Consider the following 22,139-nt stretch of genomic DNA (forward strand, 5'->3'; position numbering starts at 1 on the left):
TATAGTCACAACTGATAGCAATCTCAACCTCTAACAATTGTCTCCACTGAACTGTACATGCACTGAGTTAACTGATGTATTCTTTGGTTGCATTATGAGTTAATAATTAGTGAATTAATTTAATCAATTAATTCACGCAACTCATCACTAGTCTATTTGCAGTTAGACTAATTACAACTAGTTTAACCAAGTCAAACTGAACACAACTCCATCAACTCCACAGAACTCACATGCATGAGTTCTAACTAATGTCATGCATGCAATAGCTCAACTGACTCACAAGAAAAGTGTACTTCCTTCTGACAGCTACATGTGCCAAAACTGTAGCTCAAACTGAAGTGCTCCAAGAGGAAAAGTAATGTTTATAGTCTAAATATTATTATGAGACAATAATATTTGACTTTTCTATTTTTAGCCTGGCAGTCTAAAAATAGACTTTGATCACTCCGCTATGAACCAGAAATAGAAGTCCATCTATTTTTCCCAACATGACCAATCATCCATAAACAACATCCTGCAACTTATAGACCATGATCCATATGTCTAAAAATAGACTTTGCTCTAAAAATACCCTGCAGGCCCACTTAGTGAAGGCGACTTCTTTCCACTAAGCTCCATCACTTTGTTGCATTCTCAACAAATGGTTTTGTCCAATATTTCTTTGGTTGTCTTGAGCTGCATGAATTTGACAAATTTTGATGCTGACAAACTTCCTAGTAACGTATTGACAACTTTCGCATTGGTTTCGTATAACTTCTTACCTACAGAGTTTGTAGGAATTACTTCTAGAAATTGATATCCTCCTTCCACAATTTCCCGAACATCGGCTCCAAGTGATTATAGATAGGCTCTAGTTCTTATTTTCAAATAAACTAGGTTGCTCCCATTGAAGATTGGTGGTCTGATAGAACCCATGCCTTCATGATTATTCATCTTGAAAGATCTTGCCTTAAGCAATCAAGCTGCTTTTGAAGGACCTGCTCTGATACCAATTGTTGGAAATAATACTAAGAGGGGGGTGAATTAGTATTATCAGATCAATACTATTTCATTTCCCAAACAGATTTGTATACACTACTTTTGTGAACTGAACTAGCATGTACACGCTACTGTGATTAGTGACACCAGTGTATACCCAAAGAACTTGTGATTTAGTTAATTTACCATGTGTTTATCTATAACCAGTGCATCAGTAACTTATTAAACAGTATAGTTAAAAGCAAAATAAAACATCACATATAAGCAACACACATGAAAACCAAGATTTAATGTGGAAACCCAATATGGGTGAAAACCACCTGTTGTTGTCATCTCTGTCTTCTTTTAATAATAAGAAAATCTATTTAAAATCTTGTGCTAGTGCAGACTCATACCAGTACGTAGGCACCCACCTATAGAAGGCTACAACCTTCTCTAATATTTTAGCTTCTACTGGAAGGGAGCTAAAACCCCTAGCTCTTGTACTATACAATGTGTTTACTAGTACGTAGGCACCGACCTACAAAAGGCTACAACCTTCTCTCTCTTCCTCTAGGGACCACGTTTAGTAAATTTTCAAACTGGATGCTACTAGTACACAACAATACACTTGAAGGCATTGTTTCATCAATTTCTCATACTGGACCCATCAAAACATTCAAATTGTATCAACCAATAATCAGTTAATCTGAACAATCAGATCACTGCCACCAGAACATTGTGCTAAACCCAAAAACCTGCATCATCATTCAGAACTAGCTGCAACCTCAAAAATCATACATTAGAATTTATATGCTACTTTACTGAACCCAACCTGCATGTATACGCTACTTCCTTTAGTCAAACCTGTGTTTACCTTCAAAACTACTAAAACATAAAACCTCTTAATCAATTCTATACCAATTATAAATATACTGAAAATCTATTGTCAATTTACGGATCTTTACATAGGTAGTAGTAGAGATCACCCTTCTCACTTATATAATCAAACAATCATATATCATACTCATTATGCATTCAATTTTTCATTCAAATCTAAGAAGACTTCATTTACAGACAATGGTAAAACAATAAAACTGGTCAAATAGATCAGCCAAATCTAAAGGAAAGGCTTTTCTTTTATAAACTCTACTTGGAAGAGTATAAGAACCTATGTGTATACGTTCTTTTACTGAGATGAAATAGCGTATATATTTGCAAATATTAACTCATAACTTCGATGCTATTTCGGACTTCAAACAAACCAACATCATGACATTTAAAGAATAAAACATGTGTACACAATTAGATCAATCAATATCAGATCATTCAATGATAAGTCATTTCAGGTCTCCTGATCCTGATCCAACATTGAATTCAAGGTGCACAAATATTTCATATCAAAACACCAAAATAGCCCCTACAACATACAATATACTTCAGATAGAAGTATTCCTTAGAAACCCTTTCACTTGCACACATTGGCCTTATGATATTCTCCTCGTTATATAGTTTTAGGCCTTTCTCAATACCTTAGACCAAAACCACTTAGGACCCATGGTATTCTTGGACGAGATCAAATAGTCATTACTCCACTCAATATTGTGGGCTAATACCATGGTATTGACCCTTAGTATTCTCTTCTCTTGAAATTCCTTGATTTTCCAACCTGTACGCACTTTTCCTCTTGTGGGAGTGCATGTATATGTATACATGCTTTTTGTTTTATGGACCTGTGTGTATATGCTATTTTGACTAAGTGGAATTGCGTATACATCTTAAGCTTATTTTCATCATCCTTTAACTCCAACTTATTCATTCTGATTAGTAGACTTTAGTTCCATCTTCCTGTTCTTTTGTACCAATGCCCTGTTACATCTGAATGGATCTGTTACACTGTGGGTTGCCTTTCATCAAAATTGAACTGACATGTGAGTGAGTTGCCATCAAGGACAACACTTCTATCATAATGCCAATAGTTCAATTAACTGACTATAGTCTTAGAAATGCATAGTCCCTTGTTGTTCTAGTGTCTTGATTTGAAATTGTATCCATTGATAATTGAGGTACAAGGAATATGATTCTTGTGGCATGTTGCACTAGAATGCCTCCATGGAGAGGCTTGCCATGGTGGAATTTGGCTCTCTTTCTCTTGTAACTGCCTCCTTAGCCATGTGTTTTCTACCTCTAGGTTAGATCTCATAAATTGTTCCCTATCTCTTATATTACTAAACTCTCTACCCATCTCTAGTAGTTCCTCTTCCATATGGCCCACATCCTCTACCTTATTTGATTTGAAAATTTGCACCGAGTGATGTTTCCTCCCTCTTTAGTTTTCAAGCAAAAAGAAGAGAGGGATGGAAAATTTTGTGGTATTACTCTGCCACCCTCAATGAATTTGTAATAAGAGCTTAGATTGGGTTGTGGGCTAGGCGCATGTAGCTCTTGGAACTGTCCCTCAAATGTCTTTGGAGAAGTTTCCCCCTCATAAACTTGTGTTGTTGTTTGCTTTACTTTTCTCTCTCGCTATTGTCCACCCCGTAGATTTTTTGTGTTTCCTGTAGTGCTGACAGATTTTCCTCTAGGACTCTCTAAGGATATTGTAGAAGGATTTTTCCTTTCTGAAATGGGGTCAAAGGTGCCTTATCTTGCTTTGTTGATTCTGACCTGGTGACAAGCCTCCTAACATAGGTGATGTGAGACTTTGAGGATCCGTGTTTTGATTTTCCCTCTTCACCTTTTATTTTGAGGAGAAACTAGTTTTTCTTGCTCTTTTGGTGAGTCCTCAATTATGATTGGAGTCCTGGTGGGTGTTTTTGGTTTCCCTCGTTTGATCCTAGTGCTCCTCCTCGTTTTCCATTTTTGACTTGACAGGTGTTCTTAGGGCAGTCAAGGCAACATTTGCCTCCTTCTCAGTGGGTTCAGGAGATGGACTTGGAGATTCCTCCCTTTCCTTGGTAAGTTCATCAGGGCTTTATTCTTCCTTCTTTTCTTCCTCTTCACTTTCATCCTCTTCTCCTTTTTATTTTCCTTCTTCTTCCTTTTTTTTCTCTGTTTCTGCCTCCCCTTCCTCCTCTGGTTCTTCTTCCTCCTCTTCACCGCTAGAGGTATTGTCCCTATCAGATTCAAGGGCTTGTATTTCAATCGCAACCTCTCTGTCCATGTCTCTAAGTTTGGACCATTAAATAGGGATTCTTAGCTGGCTCAAGGCATCCTCTAATATTAGCTTAATAAGTCCATGGTGTGCCAATTGTTGATGGTTTCCCTCTTGAAATTTGAGGCTCATGTCTACTGTTGATTATAGCAAGAATTAGGGTACACTAAGTCTTCTTTCAATGGTTATATCATCTCCAAATCTCAACTCATGGAGGCATATAAATTGGTAGCCATAGATTATAATGAGCATCCCCTCATAAGAGATATATTAGAGAATATGATAACTCACCTTTGTCCAAGGATAGGGGAGGATTTTCCCTCTTATCCCATTTTTGTTGTTAATTGGCTCTTCATCCCTTAAGAAGAATTTTTTCTTTGCAAAAGTGCTTGCAACCTTATCCTCCTTTCTCCATCGCATCCCTTGAGGAAGTGTGGTGATTTTGCTAATTACCCCAAGAGTAATTCTGATTGACAGTCCCTTTACCATAGTATTAGTATTGGTTCTATCCTAAGGGTTAAGTGTTAGCAAATTATATATTACATAGCAATTGAACACATAAAACATATTGAAAAATTAGAAACACAGAAAACACATAAAACAAGAGAGACATAGATATACACGGTTCACCCAATTTGGGATATGTCCACAGAGAAACAACCAGTCCTTCCTTCTATATTATCAAGCAAACTGAAGAGATATAATCTACAGGATATCTGTTGTAACTCCCTCTTTTCTCTCACATAATCTCCTCTCTCTTTCTCAATCAGAATACAGATCTACATAGACACAATACAATTCATCATATATAGCAAGGGGTTGCCTTCTAAGAAAAAAACCCTAAATTAAACATAACTTCTACCATCATATCTCCGTCTAATGAACGACCCAGATTGACTACCATATTACAACATTTTACAAGGAAATTTTACATCTATTTTTAGCTTCGGGGGCATTGCTCTTAATCCCCCACCAAGGGGGAGGTCCTAAATATCATTGTCGCCCCCCCCGGACCCCCATTGCAGCACAAATTTTACAGGCAACATTGCTGCCACATTATGAACTGGGGTCCAATATGGTGGTGCCTCTGAATAAAGAAGATAATCAGGCTCCATACCCAACAATATCCCACATGGACACTGATTATAGAAACTCCACCACTACTTCATTTGCTGGAGAACGACTCCACTTTGGACCTGGCTATTTTTCATCTTCTTCATCATACATGAAGACCAATTGAAACTGAGCAAAAACTTAGCTTCTCCCTGGTTACAACTTTGGTAACATATCTGCAAGATTCTAGCTAATATGTATCTTTTCGAGCTTCAACTTTCCATCTTCCAACACTGACCATATGAAATTGTACTTGAGGTGTATATGTTTAGTCTTGCAATGAAATGCAGAGTTCTTTGCAAGATGTATGGCATTTTGGTTGTCACTGTATAACCTGCCCAACTCCTTCTTCTTACCCAATTCATCAAGAAACCTTTGTAACCAAATCATTTCTTTACTAGCCTCTATAGCAGCAACATACTTTGCTTCCGTCATTGAGAGTGCAACAACACTTTGCAGTTTTGAAACCCAACTAACAGTTGTTCCACCTACAGTAAACACATACCCTGTTGTGATCCTCCTGTTATCTCTATCACCTACCATATTTGCATCAACATATCCCTATAGAGCAATATTTGAACCACCAAATCATAATGCTTGATTTCTGGTACCTCTTAAATACCTGAGAATCCACTTCACTACCATCCGATGTTCTTTTCCTGGATTGTTCATGTACCTGCTTACAACTCCCACTGCATGTGCAACATCAAGCCTTTTGCAGACCATTGCATAAAGCTTCCAACTGTTGATGCATATGGAACTTTAGACATATAAGCCATTTCTTCCTAAGTCTTAGGACACACCTCCTTACTTAGTTTGAAATGGCTAGCCAAAGGTATACTAACTGGTTTTTCATTTTGCATATTAAATCTTTTCAACACATTTTCTATGTACTCACTCTAAGAAAATGTTAATTTTCGATTCTTTCTCTAGTTATTCTCATACCAAGGATTTGTTTTGCAGCACCCAAATCATTCATTGCAAATGAGTTCGCCAATTTTCTTTTGAGCACATTTATTTCCAACATGTTAGAATCCGCAACAACCATGTCATCTAAATACAATAACAATATAATTTAACTTTCATCATTTTTTCTTTTGAGATAAACACAATGATTAGAGTGACATATAGTATAACCTTGTTTAGACATAAACCTATCAAATTTTAGATACCACTGCTTTGGAGCCTGTCTTATGCCATACAATCTCTTCTTCAACTCGCACACTAGTTTCTCCTTCCCGTTTACCTCATATCCTTATGGCTGCTACATATATATCTATTCATCCAAATCCCCATGGAGAAAGGTTGTATTTACATCTAACTGCTCAAGATGCAAATCTTCAGCTTCTACTAGACTTAAAATAGTTCTAGTTGAAGTCATTTTGAAAACAAGAGAAAATATCTCATCAAAGTCTATACCATTTTTCTGTGCAAACCCCTTCACCACAAGTATATCTTTATACCTTTTTCTACCTCCATATTCTTCCTTCAACCTGTAAACCCATTTATTTTGCAATTTTGTTTTACTTGCAGGCAACCTGACTAAGTCCCAAGTCTGGTTATGTGCTAAGGAGTCCATCTCTTCATTCTTGGCTTTCTCCCACTTCTTCCTGGATTTTACTTGCACAACTTCTTCATAACATTCTGGTTCACCAGAATTAGTCAACAATACTCAATATAATGAAGGAGAGTATTGTTCAGGGGGTCTACTTATCATGGTAGATATTCTAACACTACTTTCATGAATTTGAGGTGTTTTTTGCTGTTGTGGTTGTTTTTGTTGTTCTGGCTATTGATCATTATGATTTTCAGGCACCTTCACATTTTTTGTGATCTCATCAAGCACTATGTATTCTTTGTTTTCTTTTTCATTTTTCTTTTCCTGCAGCTGATCCTTATACAAAAACTTTTCATTGAATATGACTTCTCTACTCCTAATGATTTTTTGTTTTTCATAATCATAAAAACGATAACAAAAATCATTAACACCATATCCAATAAAGGTACATTTCTTTGATTTTGCCTCAAGATTTTTTCTATTTTCTTTATTAATGTGGAGAAAGGCTTCACAACCAAAAGTCTTTAAAAATGAGTAGTTTACATTTTTACTTGTCCATGCCTCCTCTGGAATACCACAATCCAAGGAACTTGAAGGCCCTCGATTTATTAGATAAACAGTAGTATCTACAACATCTACCCAAAATTGTAAAGGCAATCCTACATGCAATTTCATGCACCTTGCACGTTCCATGATTGTCCTGTTCATCCTTTCTGACAAACCATTTTCTTGTGGTGTTCCTAGAACTGTCTTCTCTCTGTGAATTTCTTTCTCTGAACAGTACCTATCAAACACTTTGCTGTAGTATTCACCTCCATTGTCTGATCTGAGACAGTTCAACCTTTTCCCTATCTCATTTTCAACCAAACCTTTCCATTTCTTGAAAGTATCATATACATCAAATTTATTTCGAATACAATAAATCTAGGTTTTTTTGGTTGCATCATCAATAAAAGTAAAAACATAATGACAACCACCAAGAGATCATACCTAAGCAAGTCCCCATACATCTGTATGCACAAGCTCTAATTTTTCGCTCTTGTTTTCTTTCCCAACTCTAAGGAATCTGACTCTCTTTTGTTTTCCATAAACACAATGCTCACAGAATTTTAAATCAACATGCTTCAAATCTGGAAACAAATTTCTTGAGCGAAGAATCTGCATCCCCTTCTCACTCATGTGCCCAGGCCTATGATGCCACAATGTCGTATCTTCTCCTGTAGAGGTTAAAGCATTAACAGAATTAGAAATACCATTGCATAAATATAATGTGCCAACCTTTTCTCCTTTTGCTATTACTAGGGATCCTTTAGTGACCTTCCAAGTTTTATCTGTAAAAGTTGTTACAAAGCCTTCAACTCCCAACTGCCCTGTTGAAATTAGATTTTTCTTTAGATCTGGAACATGCCTTACCTCCTTCAATAGCCATTGTTTTCCATTCTATTGTTTTATGAAAAATGTACCCATTCTAATGATATTACAAGGTTTATCATCACTTGTTGGGCATGGGATCCCCCGTAACAAGTTTTGGGGCTTAAAGCCCAAGTTTTGGTCAATTGTATTGTAAGACTCTGCAAAGTGTGGGTGCAGAGTGCGAAGGTCTAGGATGAGTCATAGGGTTGTCTGCCCTAAGAATTGTAAAATAACGTAAAGTTCTGTCAGCCTACCCATGGTCAGTGGACCATGGGATTGTAGAAATAGAGTGAGGCTCTAAGCATAAAGATAGTTTTTTGTTAAGAAAGTAATAAAATGATGTGAAGGCATGGTTAGAGAATAGGAGGAAAGTTGAAGTGTATTGGTTCGTAGTAGTAGGAAGAGGCTCTGCAGCTGAGTGCACAGAGGCCTAGTAGAGTCCACAACTGAGTGCGTAGCCCCTGCAGTTGAGTGCGCAAGGTGGAGTTGGGTCTGTAAGTCAGATTGTACTTGAAAAGGAATACTAAGAAAGATAAGTTTGATTCAGAATATTATGCATCTACGTTTCTATTTATCTTTATGCATGTATGTTGTTTATGATTACGCACACTTATCTAAATGTTGAATGAAGTAATAAGAATATTGGGTCCTCACATGTTAGGTTAAGCACTAATATAATAGTGCAGTAAGAATAGCGATCAACGTAGTATTTTATTCGTGCCCTTACAGAGGTGCGCGGAGGTAGTGGCATAGGTCACGAACGATAGGCAGCTGCACGGAGTAGCACAAGCGCGTAGGTTTGGACCGCGAACCTCCAGAAACTTCATCAAGACATCCCTAGGGTGCAGAAACCTGGTTCCAACACCCTCCCATACTACTTCAGGTGAGACCTTAGTCCACGCTCTATAGATTGTTGCCAAAAGGGCCAGTAGTACCAGGATTTTCTTGGCTAAATCACTTTCGGACCTAGGTCAGGCCCTAATAAGCCAACAAATGCTTCCGTTTCTGGGACTGAGATCTGCATAAGGGATGTCTAATGTCATTCCACTGGAACCCAACAAAGAAGGAAATTGAAGAGTGGTTACACAAGAAGATTCACATGTTCGTGACTAAGCAAAATAGAACCCCGCAAGTATCTAATAAAAAGTGGTTGGATCACTATGTGTATACGGAAATCCATGAGATTTTCTTTGCATCCTTTCATTATGAATTGTATGAGTGGATTGTGAGGTTAGCCAATAGCCAGGGAAGGTGTAGTCTTGACCAACCGATAGTGTGGACTCTTAAATTAGTGCGCACATTGGAAGCCTTAGAAGATAAGATAGCATGAGTTGTGGATCACTGGCTCAACTGAATAATAGGGGGATTTATCACTGAGTTCGCGGTGTCAACGACCGTCAGTTACAGCGAGGTAGAGCGATGTTTTCTCAAGAGACCATGAGGTAAGTATATTAAATCTTTGAATACCTAGATTAATATGTTGTTATGTGAAAACTGGGTTATGTGAATAAACTAATGTTTGGGACTACGTGGAGCGGAAGAATCTACAAAAGTGGAAGTAGTGAAGAATTAGAAAACAGTCCCTTAATATCACCCTTGTGGGAGAGCAAGGACAAGCTTGCAAAATTTTCTTCGAGAAGCGCAGTCAGTTTGATAAGGTAGCAGATTCGACGGTTACCATGCACACCACCACTATCTTCGACTCCTTCACCTCCATCTCCACCCACTCCACCTCCACCACCTCCATGGTTCAGTATGGCGAGCGCGATCAAGCTACCAATTTTCAGAGGATTAGGGAATGAGGATCCGGACCAATTCTAGTTCATGGTAAGAGTAGTATGGGAAGCACAAGGTGTCACAAATGACAACATTAAGAGGGCTACATTGGTGAGCACAGTGCAGGATCATGCACTAATGTGGTACATCAAGCACTCTAATGATCACCCATATGCAGGGATAACAGAGATCTAGAATGTGTTGAACAGAGAATTTAGCAAGCCAAAATCAGAGGCATAGTCAATCTTTGGGTTTAAAGAGATCGTGATGCTTCCAGGCAAGACCCCCTGGGATATGGACCAAAGGCTAAAGAGTATGATCCGTGAGGCCAATATGACAGTAACAGATGCACAACATCGCACATGGTTTGTAGCATCTCTAACACCACACTTGAGAACCGTGCTGTCACACCAAAAACTTTCTACCCAAACCGAAGCGTTCGAGATGGCGATGAGATTACATGTGACCCCGATACAGGAACCTGGGTTGGAAGTTCAGCAAATCCATGTGAAACTACAGAATCAAATAGGGAACCACGACTAGAGGTGTGCGAGGAAGTATGGTGCATAAAATGCAAAGGCCAGGGTCATGACAAGGATCATTGTCCAGTGTTCACGAACTACTTGGTAGGAGGAGGGCCAATGCCGTTGAGACTGGAGGCGTATGCAGGGCCAAGCATGGCACCCGATTTATGGTGTGCGTTCTATTAGATAGGAGGGAAACAAACGACGAACAATTTTCATTTGTTGAATAAATATACACAGACACCTTAGCAATTGTTTTGTAATTTCTGCAGGTCGGTAGGCCATGATGAGTGCATTTGTTGAAGTTACGAGCTAATGATGGATTGGACCCCAACCTACAGAATTTAGATTGAAATGCGAGCCCTTGACCCAAATGCGGGGGTGGTGTGCACTGGATTTTAGGGGCGAGGTCGAGGACAAGGAGGAATGGGACCAGGAAGGGGTTGCAGACAATTAATTTGTTATAATTGCGGAGGACTAGGGCACTATGCCCGTGACTATACCAACTCAACGAGGATATCCTATATGTATTGTGATCAGTTTGATCATGAAACAATAGACTGTCCTACTTTGATAATAAAGATGTGTGAAAAAGGATTATTCCAGCCTCACCTGACCCAGAGTATACAAATGATGAGGTCTGAACCACACGAAGAGGACCTGAATGTAAACATGATGCTCAGAAGTGGTGCGACCACTGGAGAGGATAAGGGAAAATAGCCAGAGCAAAGTACATGGGTTCGCAAGGCTCCTGCAAAGGAACCCGAGTTTGACTTAGAACACACAAAGGAGACATTCATGGAAGCTAAGAAGAGCTTCGCAGAGGCCTCCACTTCAAGTAGTAAGGATCAGCCAGAGCCAAGAATGGATCTTTCAGTGCTTACTACTTTTTTGGAGACATGCATGAAACTGCTGCACGACAACAAGGTAGTTAAAGGACTACAGAAACTGATCACTAGGTGCGTGGGGTAAGGAGAACTGTGCGTAGTCTAGAAACTGGGGAAGCCTGCATTATGCACTAGAAGGGAGATGAGGTTGACTGCATAGATTATTGAGTATGAAATGGATCAGGTAATCCTAGATCTAGGTTCGGATGCGAATGTATTACTGAAGCAAACATGGGAATGTATGGGTAGGCCCGTGTTACAACGGTCCCTTATTCAATTATGAATGGCAAACCAACAAAATATTTTTCCCATGGGAAGGTTGCAAGGGGTAATAGTTGATATTCAAGGTGCAAGCACACAGATGGATTCATCAACCTATCCCTCATTGTTAGGAATAGACTGGGCCACCAACATGAATGAAGTCATCAACCTGAATAAGCGCAAGATGATCTTCGAGAAAAAGTCATTACGCGTAGTCGTTCCACTGGACCCAACCGAAGGAGTGTACTAGTGCACGACGATGATATTAATTGTATTTACAAGATAACTATGTGAGACTAGGATTAGGTGAATCTGACTGTGAATGGGAGGATCTCATGGGAGCAAAAAATCTCCTGCACTTTGAATTCGGATGAAGAAGTAGAGCGATGGCAGAATCGATTGCACGAAGTAACAACGCTGAATTGCAACATGATGGTTAGATCACTACATTGCATGACAACAGAGGTAAGAGAGATGTCGACATATGATGGATTGACGGAGGTGGATGAATTCCTGAGTAAATTTGAAAGTGCAGTACTGGAACAACAGCGGTTCGATGTGTTGAAGTGGGCACTACACATAACACCCGCACGATGGTGGGGTACACATCAAGGAAATTTTGAGGACTGGCATGGATGTAGAAGGATGATGTGCCTATGGTTTGGAAACCCCCAGCTTCGAGTGATAGTCGGGTGGCAAGGACGGAGAAACTTGCACACCCACCTGTGTAGAAGGGTACATACATGTGCTGTGCAGCCCACTCAAGCACATCCCAAATGAAGGATCGAAAATTGGAACAACATGCAGTAACAGGAAAGGTGATGTGCATCACAAACGTTTCACGTAGAATCATTCAAGAAGTTATGCAGAGTCCTGAACATGGTTCACCAGGTGAGACGAACTGATTGGGACTTGCGCATACCAACTGTTCGATGGGCCTATAGGGCCATGTGCAAAAACATAGCATGGAGATGATTCCAAAGCTAAAGAGAAGAGTTGAGACCATAATTTTGGAATAAGGGAATCCTCACGCAATAGCTCTCATAGGTGGGATAGCACGTGAGGACCCAGATGAAGGAATTATGCAGTTACAGGAGGCCATTCAGTGAGGGAACCTTAAATTTCATGAACTCGAAAAAGATTGGGTATGTCTGAGAAAGAAAATCATGTTAATGGATGCAGAAATCAACAAATTGGAAAAAAATCACGCAAGCATGTCATGTCGACAAACTAAGAATGACAGGACAAGGTATGGGCAGCGATACTACTGCATTAGAAGATTTCCACCGAGAATTTGTGGCTCTGCTACCATGGCTGGGACCGCACCTTACCAGACAAAGTAACCATGAGAGTGCACCACATAAAGAAGAGTGCACGACATTGATTGTCACAAGGGTAATTTAGGAGTGCCCGCAGACTAGGTTGGAAGGTGCATTGAAGCCTCGCACATGTGGTGCAACCACCTGACTATTCGTAAGGAGCACAATCTCAGCACTCCAAGCAGTTCAAAGAGAGTGCAGGACTATAAAAGAGTTTGTATGGGAGCTGCGCGATAAGGAGGTTGAGCGTAGGATCAATATGTCACAAGGGTCGCACCTGTGCATAGGGAGCTGCACTGCCATGCGGGTAGGCTGGGAGGTGACCATTGGTGTCACTGTTCACGACAGGATGTCTAATTGAAGGCAAAGAGGAGCGGGTGGTGGGAAATCAAGATATGAATTAAGAGCTAGATTTGGGATGATCTGCTACCAAGAAGGCATTAATGACTCAAAAGTGGGGGGAATAGTCGAATTCAAATTCAGAAGATGATATAAAACCCCGAGGGCTAGCCACAAGGCAACACTTGGTTGTTTGTGAATTGAGAAATTACAGAGCAGTAAGCGCCACGTACTCCTACCACCTTTGACTGTAGACACGACGACTGCTGCCAGAAAAAGAGTGTGATTCGCCAAAGATACTGTGGAGCCCCATATGGCCCATGAGGAGCCCGGAGAGGTGGCAATTGCGTCAAAAGTTCCAAAATCACCACGAACGTTGCAACCAAAGAAAGATAAGAAAACTATGGGCCTAGTCCGTGTATCCCCAAGAAACCCAAAGTTTGGAAAATTATCAATGGAAGAAAAGGGAAAAGCCATCACCATTGAATCAGACAAAGAGGAGGAGGACTTGCGAGCTCTACTCACTCAAATTGAGGCACAAGATGATGTGGTGGAGGATGTCTCACCAATGCCTTTCGCAACAAAGTTACCTACATACGTTACCCCATGGAAAGGGAAAGCCAAGATACCAAAGGACCTGGAGGCCACGAAGAGTGCGCTCCAAACCCCACTCCTCCCTAACGGTATAATGTTTGAAGGTCCACCTTGGGGACGAATACCTACCATGAAATTTGAGGATTGGGACCTCATGGATAGCAAGAAGTTTCCACACCTAACCACGGAGAGTTTAATGAAGCAGAAATGGTTGTGCAGTGTTGAGAAGGTTGGGTTACTCCATCAGTGATGGATACCCCACTACCACCGTGCGCCCATCACCATTTTCATCATCAGGCATTTTTTGTGCCTCGTGCATGATGAGTATATCTAGCTGGAGGAGCCTATTCCCATCACGACTGACCTAATTCACAGAATTTCTCAACTGTCCTTCAAAGGACACGACCCCGCGGCCATAGCAAGAAAAAGCAGTGACTTGGCCCTTGCAGAAGCCATGAACGCCAAGTATAAACTAGAGAAGAAAAAGCGGGGGTACACAATAACAATCATTAAGGACAAAGGGGTGTGCGTAGCCACCCAGCTACTAGTTGGCAAGCTAATGTGGAAATTCTATGTCGACGAAGTACTAGTATCTGTGATTGCACTAGCGGAGGAGTGCACGGAGAGGGTACAATTCACTGGGTGCAGTTCCTCTACGAGGAGATTCTAACGAACTGTAATGAGGCCCAGGAGTAGGGTAAGACCTTCCACTACACGTGGTTGTGCTTATCCATCTTGTTGGTTGCAAGGGAACTATTGGAGGATAGCCAGTTTCCCAGTATTGGGGATTATCTACGGAAGCCGCAAGGTACACCTTGCTCTAGGCTACAAAAGACGCAAAAAGGATTCATGAGACGAAGGTGTTTTGGGTGTTCACGGAGGCGAGCATCCAAATATGGATAAACTGAAAGTCGCACCTGTCTCCCATAGTTTATAACATCTTGTAGAGCTTGGCAGAGTTCAAGGTGAATATGCATAACCTGTATATCTGAGCATGCAAGGATCTAGTGCAGAAATGGTTGAAGCTTTTGTTCATCGCAATGGATGATGCAATCTTCACAGTAATGGAGTCATGGCCTCTAAAGTGGTGTGCCCTGGACTTGGCAGGAATGGAGAAGGCTGCAGCCCAGGAAAGAAAGAAGGACACCAAGCTGTGCATCACGCAGCTGGCTGAAAAGAGGCGCTAGGAACAAGAAGCAGCTACATAGCAGAAGATGGCTGATGCAGTAGCAATGACGCAGATGGTAGAAACCACAATAGCACCAATACAAGAGCCCGCTGAGGGCCAAGAGATGTCCACGGGGCAACAGATCGGGGAAGTGCATAAGAAAGAAGAGTGCATGGACCTTGATTTAGCATCGAGCCAACTCAGGCGGCCATGCATCCCTGAGAAAATAGCTCCCGGGAAGAAGGTAGAGGCGACAAAGACATTTGTTGACCCGATCATGTTCACAAAAGGTGATCTGTTTAACATCGGCGAAATGATTCACGAGGTCATAAAGGACGTGCTCCAAGGAATGAGGATGGAGTAGAACAATGAGCTGGGGGTGCTCAGCATGCAGCTACAAGGATTACAGGTACAACCCCCCCAAAAAGGTACAATGGCTCTGTACGTCGCAACAGGAAACGCAGAGGCCGAATAGGCACTGCACACCCATAGCGATAACCCTTTCATGTTGCCTGAAGGCACCCTAGTAGCAACAAGCGAGGTTGACAGGGCTGCGATGAAAAACATCAAAGGCGTCAACTTAAACTTGGTAGCCCTATTGTGTGAAACCCTATACCAGTTACAGGATGGGGTCATCGCAGAGCTCTGCGCCAGGGAAGGCCACACAATCTAGGTCTTGAACGAGCAGAAAATCAACATGGATCAGCTTAGCGTCCAGCGTGATGAGTTGGTTGTGCAGGCTTCGCGGATAGGAGCAGGTGGTAGAGGATGTGTGTCAGAGTGTCCAAGAGCTTGCCATGTCAGTAGAGTTACCAGTAGAAGAGCGAGTCCACCGATTGGCGACCGGAGTCCGCGAGGCCAGGGAGGAAACGGCGAAGGTTTAGTTGGAGCTGAAACTATAGATCACCGAGCTATGGTTGAAGGTGCAGCCCTTCATGCCCCCAAAAGTTAGAGAGAAACACACCCGCGCTATACAAATGGGGTTGGAGAAAATTGGCGAAGCTGTACAAGATTGCACCGGGATGTTCGATCAAGCACTAACAATGCTTACATACTTGTAGGAAGATCCAAACCTACAACGCCTAGAGACAGAGGCGTGCAAGTTGCAGCAGGAGTACGACAGTGTTCGGGGAACCATGCAGATGGTCGTCCTTACTCAATAACTCTTCAAACTGCAGTAGGTAAGGGCACGAAAGGACCAGTTAGACGTCGTGCGACAAAAAGAAGCCTTTCTTAAAGTGCACATCGAGCCATGGATTGATGAAGCTTTCACAATTACAGCTACCATTAAAGAAAAGTTGGCACAAATGCATGGAATTTATGTAGTTAGATAGAAATGTGACCCTTCTCATGAAGGTTCAGAGATACGCATGCAACAAGTACAGTAGATAGTGGAACAGTGTACCGCAGACACCCATGCTACGCGAGACCTATTGGAGGGGCTCTGTGCCAAGATAACTACAACAGGAAAGTGACTCGAGACGAGTCACGATGATTGTGTTGGGGGCCTATTGGGCATAGGATCCCCCGCAACAGGTTTTGGGGCTTAAAGCCCGAATTTTGGTCAAATGTATTGTAAGACTCTACGAAGTATGGGCATGGAGCACGAAAGTCTAGGATGAGTCATAGGGTTATCTGCCCTAAGAAACATAAAATAATGTAAAGCTCTGTTGGCCTACCCATAGTCCACGGACCATGGGATTTTATAAATAGAGCGAGGCTCTAAGTGTAAAGATAGTTTTTGGCAAGAAAGTAATAGATAGATGTGAAGGCATGGTTAGAGCATAGAAGGAAAGTTGAAGTGTATTGGGTCGTAGTAGTAGGAAGAGACTCTGCAGCTAAGTGCACAGAGGCCTAGTAGAGTCCGGAGCTAAGTGCGTGGACCCCTACAGTTAAGTTTGCAGGGTGGAGTTGGGTCTGTAAGTCGGATTGTACTTGAAAAGGAATACTAATAGAGATAAGTTTGATTTGGAATATTGTGCATCTATGTTTCTATTTATCTTTATGCATGTACATTTTTTATGATTACGCACACTTGTTTGAATGTTGAATTAAGTAACAAGAATATTTGGCCCTCACATGTTAAGTTAAGCACTAATATAATAGCACAGTAAGAATAGAGATCAGGGTAATACTTTCTTCGTGCCCTTACAAAGGTGTGCCGAGGTAGTGGCACAGGTCGCGAAGGATAGATAGCTGCAAGGAGTAGTGCAAGCATGCAAGTTCAGACTGCAAACCTCCATAAACTTCATCAAAACATCCCTAGGGTGCAGAAACCTGGTTCCAACACCCTCCCATACTACTTCGAGTCAGACCTCAGTTCGCGCTCCATGAAATATTGGCGAAAGGGCCATTAGTACCAAGATTTTCTTGGCTAAATCACTTCTAAACCTCGGTCAGGCCCCACTAAGCCAACATCACCCAATCGAACCTGTCCAAATTCTCCTTGAACATAATTATGAAAATTTTTCCTATCAGGTGGGGCATGAAATGAGGCCCCTAAATCTACCACCCAGACATCAATAATATGTTCTAATGAAAGAATCAAAGCAGTTTTCAACACATCACCTATCACATTCACTTCGTGATTGTTTTCTTGCTACGCATCACCTTCTTTTCCCTTCCGAGACTTGTAGTCTTTCTTCAGGTGTCCTTTCTTCCCACAGTTTCAACACACTATCCTCGATTTGGACTTGGATCTGCCTTTCCTTGACTTACTGTGATATCCTGTGCTCTTTCCTCTTTCCATTTTTCTTCCCCTTGTCTCTGCAGTCAAAGGATTACTTGATGTCTCACCGAAGCTTTTCCATCTCATTTCCTTGCTAAGGATTGCACTGAAAACATCATCAAACTTTAAAGTACTAGACCCAAAGACAAAGTTACTAATGGCCATAACTAAACCATTCCAACTTTCTGGCAATGAGCATAGAAATAATAGATCCCTAACTTCATCATCAAAAGTTACCCTACATAACTTAACTGGCTGGTAATTGTATTAAATTCATTTAAATGATCAGCAACAGATCCCCCTTTTAAAATCTTCAAATTAAATAAATGCTTCATAATAAATACCTTATTTGATTTCGAGGGTTTTTCATATAGTTTGGCACAGCCGTATTTTTCCAAGTGCCTTTCTATGGAGAATATCCCATTTTGTGTCTGTCATACTCATCGTCTTCTTTTTCTTTCAGCTCAATGGTAGGTACAGATATTTCTGATACAGATAATGTTCCATCTTCATCTTCCATAGTTGGTAGTTTTTTCTATTAAATTTTTAGACTCTAAACCTACCATATTCTGCCATTGCTCCCACTTGAACCAGGAACCCTTCTCTCCTATGAGTTTATCAACCAAATAGACCTTCAACTCTCATACTAGTTGTTAGCAAATTATATATTATAGAGCAATGGAACACATAAAATATATTGCAGAAATATAAACATGGAAAACACATAAAACAAGAGAGACACAGATATACGTGGTTCACCCAATTTGGGCTATGTCCATGGAGAAACAACCAGTCCTTCATTTTATATTATCCAGCAAACTAAAGAGATACAACCTACAACAGATCCGTTGTAATTCCCTCTTCACTCTCACATAATATCCTCTCTGTTTCTCACTCAAAAAATAGGTCTACATAGAAACAATACAATTCCCTCATATATAGCGAGGGGTTGCCTTCTAGGAAAAAAACCCTAAATTAAACATAACTTCTATTGTCAGATCTCCACATAATGAATGGCCCAGATTGACTACGAAATTACAACATTTTACAAGGAAAATTTACATATATTTTTAGCTTTGGGAGCGCTTCCCCAGATCCCCCGCCAAGGGGGGCTTCCTAAATATCGCTGCCCCCCCCCCCCCGAACACCACCCTTACAGCGCAAATATTACTGGCAGCATTGCTGCCACATTACGAACTGGGGTCCAATGCGATGATGCATTTGAATAAAGAAGATAATCAGGCTCCACACCCAACATTAAGTGCCATGGAAAATGCTTGAGCTACATCATCATCATACCCTCTGAGAATCTCAAATAATCCCAATGAGTTGTGCCTTCTAAATACTTCTACCACATGGGGGATGAAGGTGTATCCTGGATGTCTTTGTTGGTTCCCTTCTGTTAAATCCTCATGTCATATCTCTTCTCTCGTTTGATGGTTGTAGGGAGTTTGGTACAATAGCCTTACTATTTCTAGGGTGACTAAGAGTTTATACTATTGGTGGATGCCTACAATTTCTTTCTATCTCCACAAAAATTTCAAATTTCACACAATTCTATATAAAACCTTAGACATAATGTAATCACTTAGAAAACTCAGATTTTTTCTTTTCCTAGCTATCAATTCATAACACAGGAGATATGGGCCACCTAGTTTTCAATGTGATTCTTTGAATGAGGAGAATTGCTAAGTATCTAGACCCTAGAAAGCCCCTTTCAGCATTCTTTGTGAATTTCCAATTCTTTTTGTAGCTCCCCGTGTTTCCTGTAGTTGTTCCTGTAGTTCTATTTCTTGTAGGGTGGCTAAAACATGTTTTCTTCATCGATGTCTCTCCAAGGTGGCCCTGGTCTTCTCTAATCTCAAAATGAACAAATGGTGCATGAGAGATTGGAATGTTTTCTATTTATGGTCAATTCCTTGGAGCGATGTATTGGATGGAAATGTACGGGATTTCCTCTTTGGGACTGTTGGCCCATCGCTAGTCATCATGCAACCTCCCCTCGTAATCATCACCCACTCTAACACAAATTAACTCAACCACCTTTTTGAATCATTCTCCTTGATGTGACATTGCAATGTGGCATGTTGACTAGGAGTTCACTTTTTGTTTTCCAGTTGAGGGTGGCCAAGTTAATTGGGCACCTCCAACTTATAAAATCAAAATTTTTCATATTCCTACACTTTTATGATATCATACTTAGGGAAGAATTTGGATGAGGTGCCATACATGTGCCCTCATTTTCTTAGTTGATGCATGCTGGAGGGTGATTCTATTGTGCTTCTTTTTGTTTAGGTAAGTTCTTTTCCTTTGTCACTTTTTTGTATATTTCTTCTTGCTGATGTGGTTGTCTTCTTTGTTGTTCTGTGCACGTGCTTGGTATTTGCTACTGTTGTTGAGCTTTGGATATGAGTCATGATGTCTGCAGGGGTGTTGGTTCTCTCTACTTGCATGGATGTTGAAGGAGAATGCATGGATAAATGGTTGTTGTGATAACACACTGCTACACGGTTTCCTATAGTTACTACAGGAAATCCTGTTTCTACCTTCTTTCATCATTCTTTTTCTTTTTCTTACTTGGAGGAGGAATGTGTGGTGATTTCAGAGTAGAATGATGGAAATGGAGGAGATGGAGTGGTAGGTGAGTAAGGCCAATGATTTCATGGTCCTTGGACTCTTTTTTTCTTTTCCTTTTTGTATTTTTTCATTTTTCGAAGTGGTTTTTTTTATGGACACAGAGGTTGGTATGGTGATGAGCTAGTGTTAGGTGAGAGGTGGTGAGGTGAATGGTCCCTTATTTCAACCTAAAACAAGCCTGGATCATCATTTTCCAATCAGCACTTCATTCCTGTAGTGTTTCAGGACATCCTATAGTGCTACCATAAATTCCTGTAGTACCTACAAGAAACTTTATAGAAGTAAAAAAACTACATAAAAACTGGTTTTTTATGCCTGGAAGTGAGGATGAATGATGGAGACATAGTAGGAATGGCATATATGAAGTGAATGGAGGAAGAATTGGGTGATGTTGGCTTGCTTTCCCCTGAACTTTGAGTCCTTTGTTTCCTTTAAAAACATGCAAAAAATCATAGAATTTTATGAGTGGGCAGGTTTGAGGTCATTGCCATGGAATTTTGTTTTTATATTTTCTCTTTATTTTTTTTTTGGAAGGCACAAAGGTTGCCTCAAAGGAGTTTTTCAACCTATTTTCCTGCCCTGGCTGCCTCAAGGGAGATTTTCACCCAAGGATCTTTTTATTCTCATTTTTCACTCTTGGGTTGCCACAAGGAGGTTTTCAACCCAAAAGTTGGCCTCAGGTACCTCATAGAGGTTTTCACCTAGGTCCCTTATTGTTTGTTCTTTTCTATTCTTTTCATTATTTTCCAAAAATAAAAATAGTCTTCAAGAATTTGGTGACCTAGAAGCTGAGACACTTCCAAGCACATTCACTTCATTAATAATGGTGCTGATGAACTCTCCCCTTGACAAAGGTCTTTTATAGGCTTTAAATCCGTGTCCATTAACAAGCAGGCAGATAACTTCTTCATCAATGATCCTTGTTTGCACAACCCCATTGTCATGGCAATTTTCTATCAGATATGGGCCCAACCACCTGGTCATCAATTTTCTTTTGAGGTCCTTGAACCTGGAGTCATGTAGCGAAGCCCAATCACCTTCTTGAAAAAGTTTGTCTTTGATGTTTTTGTCATGCCAAACTGTTCTTTGTACTTGAATAACTTTTGTGTGTGGGAGGGGATGCATCTTGAATTCATCTAAACCATTGAGCTAGAACAGCCTCTCTTGTTGTGCTTTCTAACATCCAAATCCAACTAGGCTACCATTCTCAAACTGTTGTACTCAAACTCAATGGAGAGCAAAGCCTCATTCCCATAGACCAAGTCATAAGGAGTGAAGCTAGTGGTTGTTTTCCAGGTTGTATTATAGGTCCAAGTGGCCTCCACTAGTCTGCCAGCCCAATATTTTCTATTGGTGCTCACAGCCTTGGTGGGAATGCCTTCCAATGCTCTATTAGTAACCTCTACTTGTCCATTAGCTTGAGGATGATAAACAGTTGACTTCGTATGTTTGATCTTATGTTGCCTCAACAAATTTTCAATTGGGTTTTAGGTGAATTGAGCTCCCTGATCAATGACTAGCTCTCTAGGGTACCCAAACCTGTAAAATACATTCTCCCTTAAGAACTCAACCACTTTCTCTTTTGTTGCTACCTTGCCAACCTTGCTTTCAACCCACTATGTCAAATAATCAATGAATACAATTATGTACATTTTCTGCCTAGATGGTGGATCAATGGGCCCAATGAAATTCATGCCCCACTTGTCAAATG

The sequence above is a fragment of the Pinus tabuliformis genome, chromosome X, assembly GCF_031772625.1.
Source record: "Pinus tabuliformis cultivar Carrire ecotype Pingquan chromosome X, CPIR1, whole genome shotgun sequence".
Classification (NCBI taxonomy): Eukaryota; Viridiplantae; Streptophyta; class Pinopsida; order Pinales; family Pinaceae; genus Pinus; species Pinus tabuliformis.